Source organism: Amphibalanus amphitrite, unplaced genomic scaffold (assembly GCF_019059575.1).
Source record: "Amphibalanus amphitrite isolate SeventyFive unplaced genomic scaffold, NRLGWU_Aamphi_draft 000497F_arrow, whole genome shotgun sequence".
Lineage (NCBI taxonomy): Eukaryota > Metazoa > Arthropoda > Thecostraca > Balanomorpha > Balanidae > Amphibalanus > Amphibalanus amphitrite.
Genome location: NW_024881991.1, coordinates 110663 through 125380, shown reverse-complemented (window position 1 = coordinate 125380; position 14718 = coordinate 110663).

Below are 14718 nucleotides of genomic sequence, written 5' to 3'. Positions count from 1 at the left end.
CGTCAAATTGATGGGGGAGAAGGTATGCGAAGTTTCAAGTTGATAGCGCAAGCGGTTCATGAGTTATTCAAGAAAAACGGAGGGGGGGGGGTCGGATCCGACCCCCCCCCCCCAGGCGGTCGCGGGTTAATGACCTCCGGATCCGCCTCAGACTGTCAGTGGCGCAGACGGCTGTCGGTGCCCTCAAGACTCCGCTGCACGTCTGTGCCGCGCGCCCGGACGGCAGGACTCCATTGTGACCCACCGCCCGCCGAACAGAGGCCTCTGTCTCTGGCTGAGAGGCTGCGATAGCACGTCAGATAGAGCACAATGGAGCCGACCCCACTGAAAAGCCCACCTCGTCCCGGAGCTCGATGTCAAGTTCCACTGAAGCCTATGAAAGCCGGCCGCTGCTGCTACCGACCTGTTCGGTGGATCCGAGTTTTATCAGCGAACAAGCCTTTTCATCAGGCGTCTAGAAATACTTCAGTCTGAGATAAATTCATGCATTTGTTAGGCTTGACCTTTCAGGATGTTTCGTCACTCTTATTACCTGTCCCAATGCATGACATAAGGCCTTTTTCTTATGAAACATGTTCTCATTATTCTATTTCTCGTAATCAGCATCGCACATGGGCTGTTGATCACATAAACGTACCGCTGCACGATAACCTCTGCAGTTTACACCTTTTGTATAGGAATGACAACAGCACTCAATCCTCCATCCATCATGTCCCGTGAGGAAAGCGACAGAAATGGTCACGGCGGCCCGCTTCCGTGGCGACCCTGTGCTATAGGGAAGGCGAGGGGGCAGGGCCAGGCAGCGGCGCCGCCGACAATGATTAGCCTCGTCTCGTGTTTTTCCTCGCCGCCGGGTAGCGGCAGGAGCTGTTTTCCTATTGGACGCCCGAAAATACGTCCTGGCTCCTGCGGACCGTCGCCCACCGCGGCGGGCCCCACTAACGATTTTATTAGTCGGGCGACGCGTGATGCATTTTGATAAATATTTAGTTAAAATGCAACCTAGACAGATTTACACTTACAGGCGTAGTTCTAAAACGATAAAAAACAGAGAAGAAAGTTATTATGTTTAGTATTGCTTATGAAAAGACTTATGGATTAATCAATCAGTTTGAAACTATGATAATTGCTCTTACATCAAAACGTCTACGAGTACATAGTTCGCCATCTTTGTTACAGGGCTGCTGAAGGAACGAATTGCCTACGTGTGCACTGATGGAACTTTGTAAGTTGTTTATAGCATATATAAAGCGAACTACGAAATAAAAGCAAAGTGAAAATGAATGCTTCTAGAAAAGTAATCATAAAGGCGAGGATAATGTAGCACACCTCTTTCTGCCCGTCATGCTTATTGGTTTACAAATGAAGATTGAATTAGTACCATTCATCTGAATCGCATTGTTGGACAAGTTCATCATTAATTTCTTCGAGATTGTGAACTATGGCCATGTTGACCATTAACCCTAGCGAAGCGCAGAAACTTGCAAACTTAGCAGGCCGTGTTTCTTCCATCACCAGCTGCTGCCGGTGCCCCCGATTCCGGTTATACCGGCCGGTCGCTCGGTGCTTGGTCTGCCGGCCGGAGCAGCGCGGAGGGGGGAAGGGAAGGGAGGGGGGGGCCTGCGGGGACAGAAGCGCCGCCGTGTCAGTCCCAGCCGCGCCGGACGCTCCTGGGACACGGTTCGCCGCTGACAGGGTCGTTACCGGACCTGAGGAGCCCACAGTGTTCACCTGCGCACCCGCCCACCAGCCTGTCCGGACTGTTCCTGATCTGACCCCTCCCCTCGCCCAGGCCCAGGTTCGTACCGACTCGCGGAGACCATGGCAACTGCGGTCGGTGCTCCCCAAATAAAGCTATCGTCCCCAGATGGGGATGTCGGCCTCAGCCTTCCACCCTTCCCCACCGCCTTCCGGAAGCAATCCATTGCTCCCTTCGGCCTCAGGTCGGCATTGGGCAATATCGGCGGACCCTCTCTTCTCGCTCGAGTTGATGGTACAACCAGCTGTCGAGTGACAGTGGCAGCTCGTTCCCAACACGACTCTAACACCACCCGAGAGACTCGGACTGACCCCGGCAGCCTGTCCCAAGAGTAGGTACAGAGTCCCATCTGGCTCGATGAACTGGAAACGTCCACAGATTGAACAGGGTACGGCTCCAGTCTGATCCACTGGCCGTTCTCCCTGTGAACAGCCGCGCGCTGCATTGTGTTCCGGTGCTGCCGGTGGCGTGTTCTCGATTGGCGTGTCACCGCCGGGCCCCAGCCAATCACAGGCGAGCTAACGAGCCAGTCGCACCAGGGTGTTAATGACCCTTCCACGGTCACGCGGCACGCTCCGGTCTGTTGGCTCCTTCTCTTGGGAGGTCCCGGCTACAATGCTGACGGTCATTTAACTCTGGAGGAATGTGCGCGCCGTCGGGAAAATAAGGACGATGAATGTTATTTATAGCTGGAAAATGGCTGCAGTTCACGGATTATAGCCTGTTGAAAGCCGTGTAGTTAGTGTCCTATAAGAATGTTAAATAAGGCCTGCCATGCTCCGTATTTTTGCATTTACTTTTCATGCTAATTGAGTATCACTTACTAAATACAAATATATGATTGTCCATAGCCTTATGCTTGTTCACATCATAATCAGCGAATCATTAAGGTGATTTTTCAGTTTAAATTTGCATCGCAAGCTGCACTGAAAACATGAAGTCCAATTTTAAAATGCTAACAAGTTTACCATCTAGCTATAGGAGAAAGGAACAGAAATAAGCCCAGAAATAAGTGAAGAATTAAATAACTGAGAAGAAAGATGAGCACTGCTCCCTCTCGGGAGAGCCTCTCATACCGATACCGATCAATCCTCATGCCCTGCGTATCGGCGTGCCTGGCGGACGGCGTGCCAGATACCCGTGCATTTCGGCTAATAGGCACCTAACCTCCGTTTACTCCACAAATATGGTGATGCTGCGTATCCTTCATACAAATTACTTCAATTCTGTGAAGACTTGAATTGAAGTGGGGGACAGACTTGCTAGCTGCGAGTGTGTTGTGAGTTGTGTAGTGTCGTCATTCAATCATTTTATCATTTACAATCTTCAAGCTATAATGATTGATAAAAAGGATTTTTGCTTATGTCACATAATAAGTCCATATTATTAGATGTTTAAATATTTCAAATAGTGTCAGTGTCCAACAAGGATAGAAATAGACATGTCCAAAATCATAAAAAGGATAATAATAACAGTTACACCCTCACTCTCTTGGGCTGGCACACGTTCTTTTCTAAAAAAAAAAATCCCAGACAGGTTTTTTATTGGCGCGTGGAGGCCAACGACGCACTCTCCGGCGCCTGATCCGAGAACGATGACAGCGGTGCCGAGTCAGCGCTGGACTGCTTCCGGGCCGGCGCGGCGGCCGCTTTCAGCCGGCTCCGGCCCGGTCTGGGCCCAGACAGTGATACATCCTCGCCGGAGTCACCGCAGTCAGCCTCCCTCCCCACCCACGTACCCCTCCAGACGACCCAACGAGACCGTCGGACCCTGTATTTTTTCACCTAGCCAACGAGCATATATTTTCGTCGCATATACCTATTTCCGTCGCATATATTTCCCAATTACAGGAGAGAGCACCTGCTCCTCCTCCTCGTCCTTGGACTTTACTTGATTGAATTGGTGGGAGGGTCCCTTTAAAGGGAGATAATGAGCTTTCTTTTTTCTTTAATAAAAATTACTCGACATCTATACTATTTCTACTGTAGTTTCTATAAAATATGAAAATTTCCTAGCACATTTTCGTATGTGAAAAAGGTTTTTATTTTTGCAAAAAAGAAGCAGTACTTGCAGTACTTGTAACACCCACCGAAATGCGTTGTCCTTCTTGTCCTTCTCTATAAAAAAGTCGCAGTATATGGCGCTTTTGTTTCAAACAGCGACGCTTGGGTTTTTGTTTATGTTATCGCCTTGTCGTTGCTTGGTTGTAAGGATTCTAATTTGAATTAGAGTTAATTCGGTTTAGAATTAATTAGATTCGTACATAGTGCCTACTCTTCTTTGTTTCCAAGTATTATTTTGCGCCACAAATGAACGGCATGCGCCAGAAACGCAGCCAAATCTTGCGATTGCGACTACGAAATTCATTATTTTGGCCTCAGAGCCTGAAGCGAAAAATACAAGCATATTTATTTCAAAAAGACTTCAGGTTTGTCGAACGGTGTTATGAGAATTTTGATAACAGTACTGCATAAGTTTTTCAGTGATGCCGCAAAAGTGTTGTATCTATCTTCTTTTATTGTGCAGTCGGCGGGACCGATTCAAAATTGAGTCGTTGCTACTAAAATAGCAGCATATGGCCTCAGATGATGAACAGGAAAAATAGTTGCGTAAATTTAGACATAAACCACCCCCAAACCATGAATATCTTTTGAAGGCACTATAGACGACCATTAACTAACTAGATGTGATGAAGATCAAATGTAAGGAATACGCTCATTTTACAAAATTACATGCAAGTACCAAAAAGTGATGTAAGTACTTATTCAACGGTCATTTTCAGCGCTCCCCGCTAACGTGACTTCAAGTTGAGATATTTGCGGCAAGGTACCGCATTGAGCAAAATGGTTTTAATTTACATTATAACTTGTTGTGTTTTGTCAGAAAATGATCCTAACTCAGATTTTGTGGAAAAAGGTCATTATCTCCCTTTAACCGTCGCCCGTATAGGGGAGGGGGATCGAGCGGACCCCTCCCCTCGGTCTTTCACGAATAACTCGCGTAATATGTAAGCTGCCGATTGTGACGACACTTTCAGTACCCTCGCGTAAATCAATTTTACACATACCCTGAAAATTTCATGACTGATGACCCTGACCCAAATGATCTTTGACCTGTGTGATGTTCTACTTTTCGAGACCATATTTGGCCGTAATCGCGATTCGCCGTCTGTCGGCTCCCATTAGCCGCGCTTTTGCAGTCTTTTCGGGGTTTCAAGCGTTCAAACATGTGATATGATGTTGGTCCCATGCATTAGGGTGGGTGTCAAGGCCACCTGAAGTCAGGTCAGGTGATTGACTTTTGGTGACCTCGGTTCATTTTTTCGAGTTTTGTTTTACATGTTTCTAAACTAGTTTATGGAGCTGAATTCGAATTCAGCAACCATTTCAACATTTACGAAGTAGATTTGATGCCTTCGTAACATGTTACGAAGCCGTCAGAAGCGGTTGAAACCTACTCCGAATACCCGACAGGATCCCTACTGGCTGATCTGACCTGACCTGACCCGACCTGGCCTAAATGCATGAAACCATCATCCGCGATTAAAACTAATATGATATTAGTGATCAGCAAACCCCCAAAAAACCATAGAATTGGGCAACATTGGCTTTCGCTCGTCACGGGCAGCACGTTCGTTTTTTTTTCGCGAAGATCATCTAGCCCAATCAGGGGCAAAACGGCAAGGAGAGGTGGACCCCCCCCCCCCCCCGTTATACGTTCGCGGCTGGCAAAACACCAATACGGCCGAGGGTTAAACACTTCGGCAGCATGTAACTAAGGTTTCGGCCAGTATGGCTCGCAAAGTAAGCATTTCGTGAAAAAAAAAACAATGTTCCAAAGCGGGAACAGGGTAATGATCATTCGCTGCTTCATCGGTTACGAATTGCGATTCCATTTGGTTTCGTTTCGTTTCTGCCGCCTGCGCGACGTAGTTTGCCGGCGCGGTAGGCTGTGCCGCAACGCTCAGATGTTGTGCGGGTCAGCCTATACGTCCAGGTGATCGCCGTGATACGTGCCCCCGCACTGCACTGGAGGCGAAGCGCCCGTGTATTGCGCGAATCAGTGCGGCGCTCAGCATTGGAAACACGCACGTGGACGGTACTCCCGCAAACAGGCTGGGACACTGAGGGGGTAGAGGGCTACCGAAGGCATATCCAGACCTTCGACTCGGATCAATGAACTTAAAGGGACTATCCCACCTTCTAAAATGTTGTTAAAACCAGTTAAATTGTGCCCGACTTTATAGATTGGATGACCAGGAACACGGTTCTGGCATTTATTTTTCATTAAACATCTTAGGCTTCACATATTCCAAACACAAACATTCAAATATGTGACGTCACAGCCCAAAATTACCTCCTTCCCCAGGCCACATTACTGTCATAAAGCTGATTCTTTTTACTCTGTAGGCACTACAACAAAGTTCAGACCAAGTTTTAAGCGATTTTTCAACGAACAAACCCATTTAAATCAGAATGACTAAACGAGGTGACGTCACACTAAAGGTGGCCGCACACTAGGCCATTCGGCGGGCGACATTCCGCAAAAACGCAATTCCGTGGCGACATTACGCTTTCGTGGACGCCGAATCAGCTGCCGAAACGACAAAATTATCAGCCGACCGCTGCCAGCTAGCTGTCCGCGGGTAGAGTGCGCATGCGCGCGAACAGCCGCGGAGTTGCGGAAAAAGCTGGACCGGTTCAGCTTTTTCCGCGGCGACGCCGCGGACACCCGAAATTGTGGAACTTGAAACTCACCAACTATTGATGGAGCAGCCGAGAAATAGACTTCACTTGATAAAAAATCGTAGCGGCACTTCTTTCCCCATATTAAATGGTTTTTATACACTTCATTGGTTATTCCAATAATGGGTTACTATGTGCCAACTATGTGCCTCTCCACAATTGTCTTTAGGTTTCTTGTATTTGTCGACAAACACGGTTGTTTACATTAATCACGAGCTTTATTTTTTTGCAACTTCCTCCAGAAATTTTGTCAAATTAATAGATATTCAAAACTTTATTGTACAGAAATATAGCATAATCGCATTAAATAAGCAAATATTGTATTTGCTTAAATGTATGTAGTTTGCATTCGTTTATATTTATCATAAAATGTTTCACATAAAGTTCCTGAAAATACTAAGTAGAAAATCGCACCGCCGAATGGTCCTGTAAACTGCTGAAAACAAACGGAAAGCCGCTGTAGGAATGTCGCCCGCGACATTCCGCTTTTGCGGAATCTCGCCCGCCGAATGGCCCAGTGTGCGGCCGCCTTAACGGTCGCCCCATGTTGAAGATAGGGCCTTGCGCAAGGCCCATTTTCAAATGAAGGGAACGAATTTCTTCAACACCAAGAGGCCGCGGGGGTTGCAACCTAGATAGAGTGGTTTCTGAACCTCGCCGCAAATTTGGCTATCTCAACTCAAACCCCATGTTAAAGGTGGGATAGTCCCTTTAACCGACTCGGACCGGGGTCTGCGTGTAAGACGCCCTACTGGGGGGGGGGGGGAGGGGCTATTCACAGCCCCCTCCAAACTCCAAAATTACTGGGCCGATCATCAAAATTTAAACGGCGTCTGTTGGCCCTGGAGGTCAAAGTAAAAATCATCAACGGGTCTGTTCCCGTGGCTCCTCCAGCCTCCTCCAAGCTCCTCTAACCTCCTGTCGTTAAAAAAAAAATCGTTCCCGTCGCTCCTCCAAGATCCCACAAGCTCATCTTGATTCCGCATCTAACCACCACTAGTTATTTGGTGGGACGAGAGGGGGCTATGAATTCCCCCCCCCCCAGTGGGGCGCGGGTAAAGTGGGGCTCTTCTATTTGACATCATCAGAGTTAGTGTGGACTGGCATAGTTCTGGGCAAACACTCCGATCAGCAAAAGCAACTCATTCGAAAGTGAGAGGGCCCAAATCGTGTGCGCGCATGTGAATTGTGTTGTGATGTATATCTGTGCATGAGACGTGAATAGGTATGTGTATTTTTGTGTACTTACGTGGGTAGGATTGAAATTTAGGTCAATTTTCTAAAACAAATTTGGCATATTTTTTAAAATGAAATTCTTGCGCATTACACTATGCAACAAAAAATGAAACATTTTCTGTTCCTGGAAAGCGACCGAATTTTTCTTATTCATTGGGTCCTATTATAACCGAAATGGGCATTAGTTTTGATCTGAAAATGCTTTTCCGGTTTTCAGAGACGATTTTCGATTTTTGGCCCCGAAATTCGGTTTTCGGCCCACCGTGTCCGATGTAATTGAGTAATCGACTCGCGGTAGCTTTCATCGCCTTTCCTATGCCACAAGCTTTCGAATGATATCTGGTTTTGCATATTTGCGTGCAAAAATAACGTCATAAATCTATGTTAAAGTAAGAAAATGTTGAAATTTTGTAAAAATTTGACATTTTTTCGATTTCATTTCAAAATAGAGGAAAAACTAAAGGCCCTATCCAAATTCTGAGCCCAGTTCCTTGAAGAGCATTCAATTTCCGTTCGGAAGGTACCTTTTTAGTGCATTTTATCGGATTCCTGTGGCGTCCAGATTGAGTTAACCCTCGCCCTGGCAGGGCATTTTTCATAACACGGCCTGGCAGGGGGGGGGTCGATGCGACCCCCCCCTCGCGATTGGCTCCTATGGCACCTAGAAACACCAAATTTGGTAGGTAGGTGGGCCCCCTGGAGTTCTCGCCCCTGTGCAAATTTGGTTGCTCTAGGTCAATATTTAGGGGGGTTTTGGGGGGTATAAATGTAAAAATTTCGCTAAAAACAGGTCAAAAGTTTTTCGCTTATAACGTTTGATCTAATTAAGATAGAGCAAAAAGAAAAGCACCAGTGAACTCAGCACGTCAAGGCGCGTCGAATGATATACTTTTTAGCTTGCTTAAGTGTACTTAAAGTTTTTCTTAAATTTTAAGTAAACTTAAATTAATAAATTAAGTAAAAGTTAACCAAATGGCATCATATCGCATATCATTCGGTTCGGCTGATCACCAGGAACACAATGATACCATTTTCTAAGCTCTAGCGTCATTATGTGCCAAGTTATTAGCAAAAACGTCATTTGACCTCAGTTGACCTTATTTGACCTGACCCATGGATAAGTACACCAAACAAAGAAGCACCAAGTGACCTGCTGTTAAGTACTGTGGTTTCAAAGCACAAAAATGATAGAAAAAAGCGGATATCTCCAGTATTTTCCGAATTTAGTATTTTCCCATAGGCTTAACATTACGACGTCATGACCTCTAACTGACCTCAGGTCAATGACCTCAAAAAACCCGAACTATATGTTATACAACTCGGTGAACTTAGCACATCCTGAAGGTTTGAAGGAAATCAGTGCAAAACTGTGAGTTGGACAGGTGCAAAAAGAAAATTGAAATTTGACCATGACCTTGTACCGGTTTTTCTGACCTGGTGACCTGACCCAAGGTCACCCGGACCTGAAAGTTTCAGGTCATATGTAAAAAGGTTGCCCCATAGGCTGTGTCAAATTTGGCGGCGCTGCGCGCCGCCGTTTTTACGCTATCTTCGAAAAACCTTAGGGGGGGGGTCGCATCGACCCCCCCCCCTGCCAGGGCGAGGGTTAACCTAAACACATATCCTAAGTCATATACATAGCATTAATCTGATAACGTATGTTAACGCCATAGGATCAACGAGGGGTCAACTGAGGTCATGTTGTTGACCCCTTGTGACCTCGGGTCACACGCAGGAACTTACTTTTGAGCAGTCCTGTCGCTCAGAATCTTGATCTGTACCTCCATTTGTTAGAATGATTCTTCATGCACTGAACACATATTGTCATGGAAATGGCTGGGGGCCCGTTTTTCAAGTGACTCAATCTGGACGCCACAGTAAACCGATAAAATGCACTAAAATAGTACCTTCCGAACGGAAATTGAATGCTCTTCAAGGAACTGGGCTCAGAATTTGGATAGGGCCTTTAGTTTTTTCTCTATTTTGAAATGAAATCGAAAAAAAATGTCAAATTTTTTACAAAATTTCAATATTTTCTTACTTTAACATAGATTTATGACGTTATTTTTACACGCAAATATGCAAAACCGGATATCATTCGAAAGCTTGTGGCATAAGAAGGGCGATGAAGGTTACCGCGAGTCGATTACTCAATTACACCGGACACAGTGGGCCAGAAACTGAATTTCGGGGCCAAAAATCGAAAATCGTCTCTGAAAACCGGAAAAGCATTTTCAGATCAAAACAAATGCCCATTTCGGTTATGATGGGACCCAATGAGTCCAAAAAAATCGGTCGTTACTCAGGAACAAAATGCCTGTTGCATAGTGTTATTTGTTGCATTACATCAGTACTAAAAAAGAGCAATGTTCTTTCACCACTGGTCATCCCACTGGTGGGCTAAATACTTGGCGATTGAGCTCACCCCAGCGTCGTCCCCTGATGAGCTGTACAGCTGGTCCATCAGCTTCTTCACCTCGGGGATGAAGCAGTCGGAGTAGTTGGTCCAGCCGCCCACCAGCGTCTCGTGGTGTGTCCGACTCCGCCATATACCGTCCTCCAGACAGTAACGGCGCGCGAACTCTGACAACACAAACGGGCCAGCGCATACATCAACATCAGAAAAGATCCAAGTAAAAGTGGTGTTTAGTTACTGAGCCCTAGCGGATCATGAAAATTATCATACATCATAGAAGACAGAAATCAAAAAGCAATGTATGTTAATATACCTACACCAAAGATGCGGCGTCGGCGATTTTGACGTCGGGTAAGGGTTGAATATTCGAACTACGGTACACATTACACGCGGAACATAGTGTTGTAAGTACAGGGTACACGGTACATACATGTACGGAATCTCAGGATCGTCTTAGTAACGAGCGTTTGCGACACGCAGCTTTATGCGACACGCAGAAAATGACCTCACAAGTCAGGTCAAAATAAAGATTATCAGTATTTTGGCTTGTTCACAATTTAGTCTCTGGCCACCGGCTAACAAGTCAGATCAGGCTCATTTTTGGTTTATTCACTCCTTGATATATGTCATAGATACCCTGATGGTACCGAACTTGTACTTCGAATTTGTCAGGTCAAGGCCAGGTCATCCTAGGTCACGGAAATTTTATATCGTGTATCGGTCACGTGACGCATGTTTTATGGTCCATTTCACTCATATTTTCGAAAACAATATTGTCTGAGTCATTAGAGGTTATTTTTGATCAGCTGCATCTAGCTGAGGTCAGGTCACTTTCTGAAATTTCAGGCAAAAAAGGTCGAATTTTGAAGAAAAAAAATGGTGTCTGTCAGATGCAGTTTGAGCTCTAAAACACGATGGTGCTATTTATATTACAGTATGATGTCAAAAAAAGTACTGAAAATTGGATTTGAAAAATCTAAATTTGTGAAATTTTGACTAGAATGCGTATAGGTAACTCAGTCATTTTTAAAGATATTGGGCAGCAACTTTATAGATTTATATATAGGTACCGTTTTTTTCGTATAGTCAATTATTTCTGGAAAAAAATCTTCTTTTTGTAATTGTATTTGTATATTTTCCGGAATTTTCAAAATTTTGAAAATCCTAGGTGGTAGTTGGATAGCCAAGTGTATTTGTAGTCCACGCATGCAAAGAAATATGGCTTAGCCTAAAAACTGAGCTTTTGAGAGCGTTTACGGTAGTTCAATGTTTTGCATTAGAATCGGCCGACATGACGTCACTCTGACGTCATTTTCGGCCGACCTTGCTAGAAAGTTGTAATTTGAACACAAGATGTCGAATTGATGCTGCTGAAGGTATTACAAGTTTCGTGTTGATACGTCAAGTGGTTTAGAAGATTATTGCAGAAAAACGGGAGGGGCTCTGTAGAGCCCCCTCCCCCAGTCATGCGCGGGTTAACAACTAATGTGTAACTTCAAGATATTGCAGTTGTTCTTAAAATATTTCAGCAATCAGCTTTTGTTTTATCATGAAAAAGCTTAAGCAAAAGGCATGCAAAAAATGACATGCCAAGAAACAACAACCCAATGACGTAATGACCTTCATCAATACATTGTATTTAACCTCTAATGAAAGAAATTCCGAGAGCAAGACCGATCACAAAGAAACAACAAGAAATGCTAACGCGTGGTACACAAGTGTTCCAGTGACCCTCTTGCGACATTTCAAAAGAAAGCTAAGCTTATAAAAAGGTCCACACAGATATAAGGTACAATGTGTGATATCAAAGCCCCGCAACACCTACTACTTATTTGTGGCATTAAGCATTCAGTGACAAAGATTCGTTGCTAAAATGTAAGATGTTTTTAGGTCATTCCCGCTCGTTGCATTTCAGCGGACATTAGAAGACATAACTATGAAATAACCGCCGCGATAGCTCAACACAGGCGACGCCCTGCTCATACTGGCCGAAAAACATCGTGGGTCAAGCCGCCAATGTGTTGGAGCTGGACTTACTATTGGGATCCACGCCCTTGAAGGGTGGACAGGGCAGCATCTGCTCAGTGGACGGCGCCGTCGGAGGCCAGCAGAGGATGCTGTCGAACGTGGCATTGCACCACCCATCTGAGAAGCATACAAGAAAATATATGAGAGACCACGCAAATCGATACAGATTAAATTAGAGCGTTATCACACTGGCTGTGTTATTCGATCCAATTTGTACCGTTTGTAGATGAAGCTTTAAATCCGATGTAGCTTTTGTGGTAGTCGGTTTGCTTTGATCTGGTATTTTTACGAGGGAGAGACGCGGCTTGTTTTGACATAGTTTCCTGTCTGATCCTCTGAAATATGGTAACGCGATTATAAAACCAGGCAGTAGGCTGCGATATTTCGGACTGAATCTATTCGTATTCTGATCAAACATGCCGTTTTATTAGAAACACCACATGAGATACGATAAATCATCATCTAACACTTTCATCATTTGTTTGGGCAATCAAATACAAGTATACGATGGTAAGAAGGGCTCCTAGCTATTTGATCGTCAGCTCAAACATGAATTCAAATTGGTTTGGTAAATTTCTTATCAAGCTTCGGCACGACCTATAGGCTGATAGAAAACCGGGATCGGTGTGTGTGTAATATCAAATAGCGGAATGTTGTGTACACAGAAGTAAGGTATTCGGTATATATGTGGAACTTAGGCTTAACCGGATGTCCAATCATCGTCCGGATACCAGCCCAAGAGGATTTTATCGAACTGTAATTCTGACATGATTGGCTCTAACTTTCCAGCTGACTGTATGATGACTTTGGCAAGTTCCACACATGAAAGAACTAGACTCCATTCCCTCGTCTAAACAGAGTTACAAATTGACTGTGAATTTATATCTTATTTCAACAGCTCAATCCACATTAGCAAACAGCACTGTAGCAGTCAATTATAAGAAAAAGGAATGACATTACGACCTTTGGAAACTTCCCCGGATTGGTGCATGCATAAGCAGCCAGCATATATTTGACATGGCCACCATGCAAATATATCAACTGTCATTGCCAAAAGTAAAACATCCCTCTGCTAGTAAGACCTATTGAACCTATGTTTATATAATGAAAATTAAATACATACATCCTCCTAGCTGCATCATTTCAGCGAACCACAAAGTCATACATTTTATGGAAATAAGGCATAAAGAACTACGTATAATCGGTGTAGCTAAGCCATTGAAACGTATTTTTAGTGGACAAATTATCGACGAAACCGTAATTCATGTTAGACTAGGGTTAGATATCTCCTTCTTTCTGTTAGGTATTCTACTACCATCTATGTATGATCTTTATTCGCTTCATGTGACGTATGATGCCCTTTAATTAGTACTGTCATGGGCCAATTTACTAGCCCCAAGCTGCCCATCTATTACGATCCTTTCTAAAATAAGAACGATGGTTTGAATCTCCATCATTTTTCCAAAGGTTTAACCTGTAATGCATCTCCAAATGGAACATGAGTCTGTCCCGAATTACTTTCCAGGACGCAATGATTAGCTGTCAGTCGCGGGCGCAGCAGAGCACCATCAGGGCCATAATTGCGGGATTACCGGCAGCGATAACTGGTGAACGCTCGGTACTCAGGCGACACCGCTGGATACCGCAATTTGCCGGACTTACCGTCGAATGGCCCGCACAGATCTATGTCATTGGACACAGCCACGACACAGATGAAGTTAAGGTAGGCATCAAATCAACTGCATGAGATTACCGTTTCAAAATATCGTCATCCTCGCATTGAACACAGGGAACGCATGCCCAGCCATTTTACTAGCATGACACAAGCGAAGCGACACGTGAGCACACACAATTACTACAAGGAAAGATCAAACGAAGAAGCCTTTCAAATAAAAGGCTCAAATCTAAGTTCATATTTGAGCGATGTATTTTATGAGCATTGAATCCAAGAAACATTCAAATGGTTCACATCATCGGAAGCTTTCATGCCAAGCTAGAAATGTGTGCGAGCTATTCTTATTCTCATATTGAGAGCATAAAAATGCGCAATAATTCAAACCCGATCAGAAAATAGTTTTTAAACAAGCCCCAGCCGGATCTCAGAATACACTCTGCACGAAAGAATCACTATAAAAGGGAGGCCAGATATTTGATGCATCCAGTGGATCCATATTCGCCGAGAGGGTGCGCCGAGACCCCGCACGTCACTCCAGCTCGGCAGTTCAACAAAAGGCCGGCCAGCGGCGTAAAAGCCACTCAGTATTCTTTGTTGTTGAGACTCGGATGTGACAGTGTGCTCCGTCGACCGTTGGCGGTCTGTCACGGCTTGAACGCTCTCACAACAGCCGTCGACACTCGGGAGCAGCTCCATTTTACCTCCGTGGCTCGACTTTCCACACTTGGTGAACTGCCGGGGTGCCGGACCAGGAGTCCGTGCGCCCATGCATTAGACTGACACGACTTGACCTTTCACACCTGCTACCCTCACCGAATACTGTTGAGCTTCGGAGTGGACGATGCCTGCCTCGTAGCGG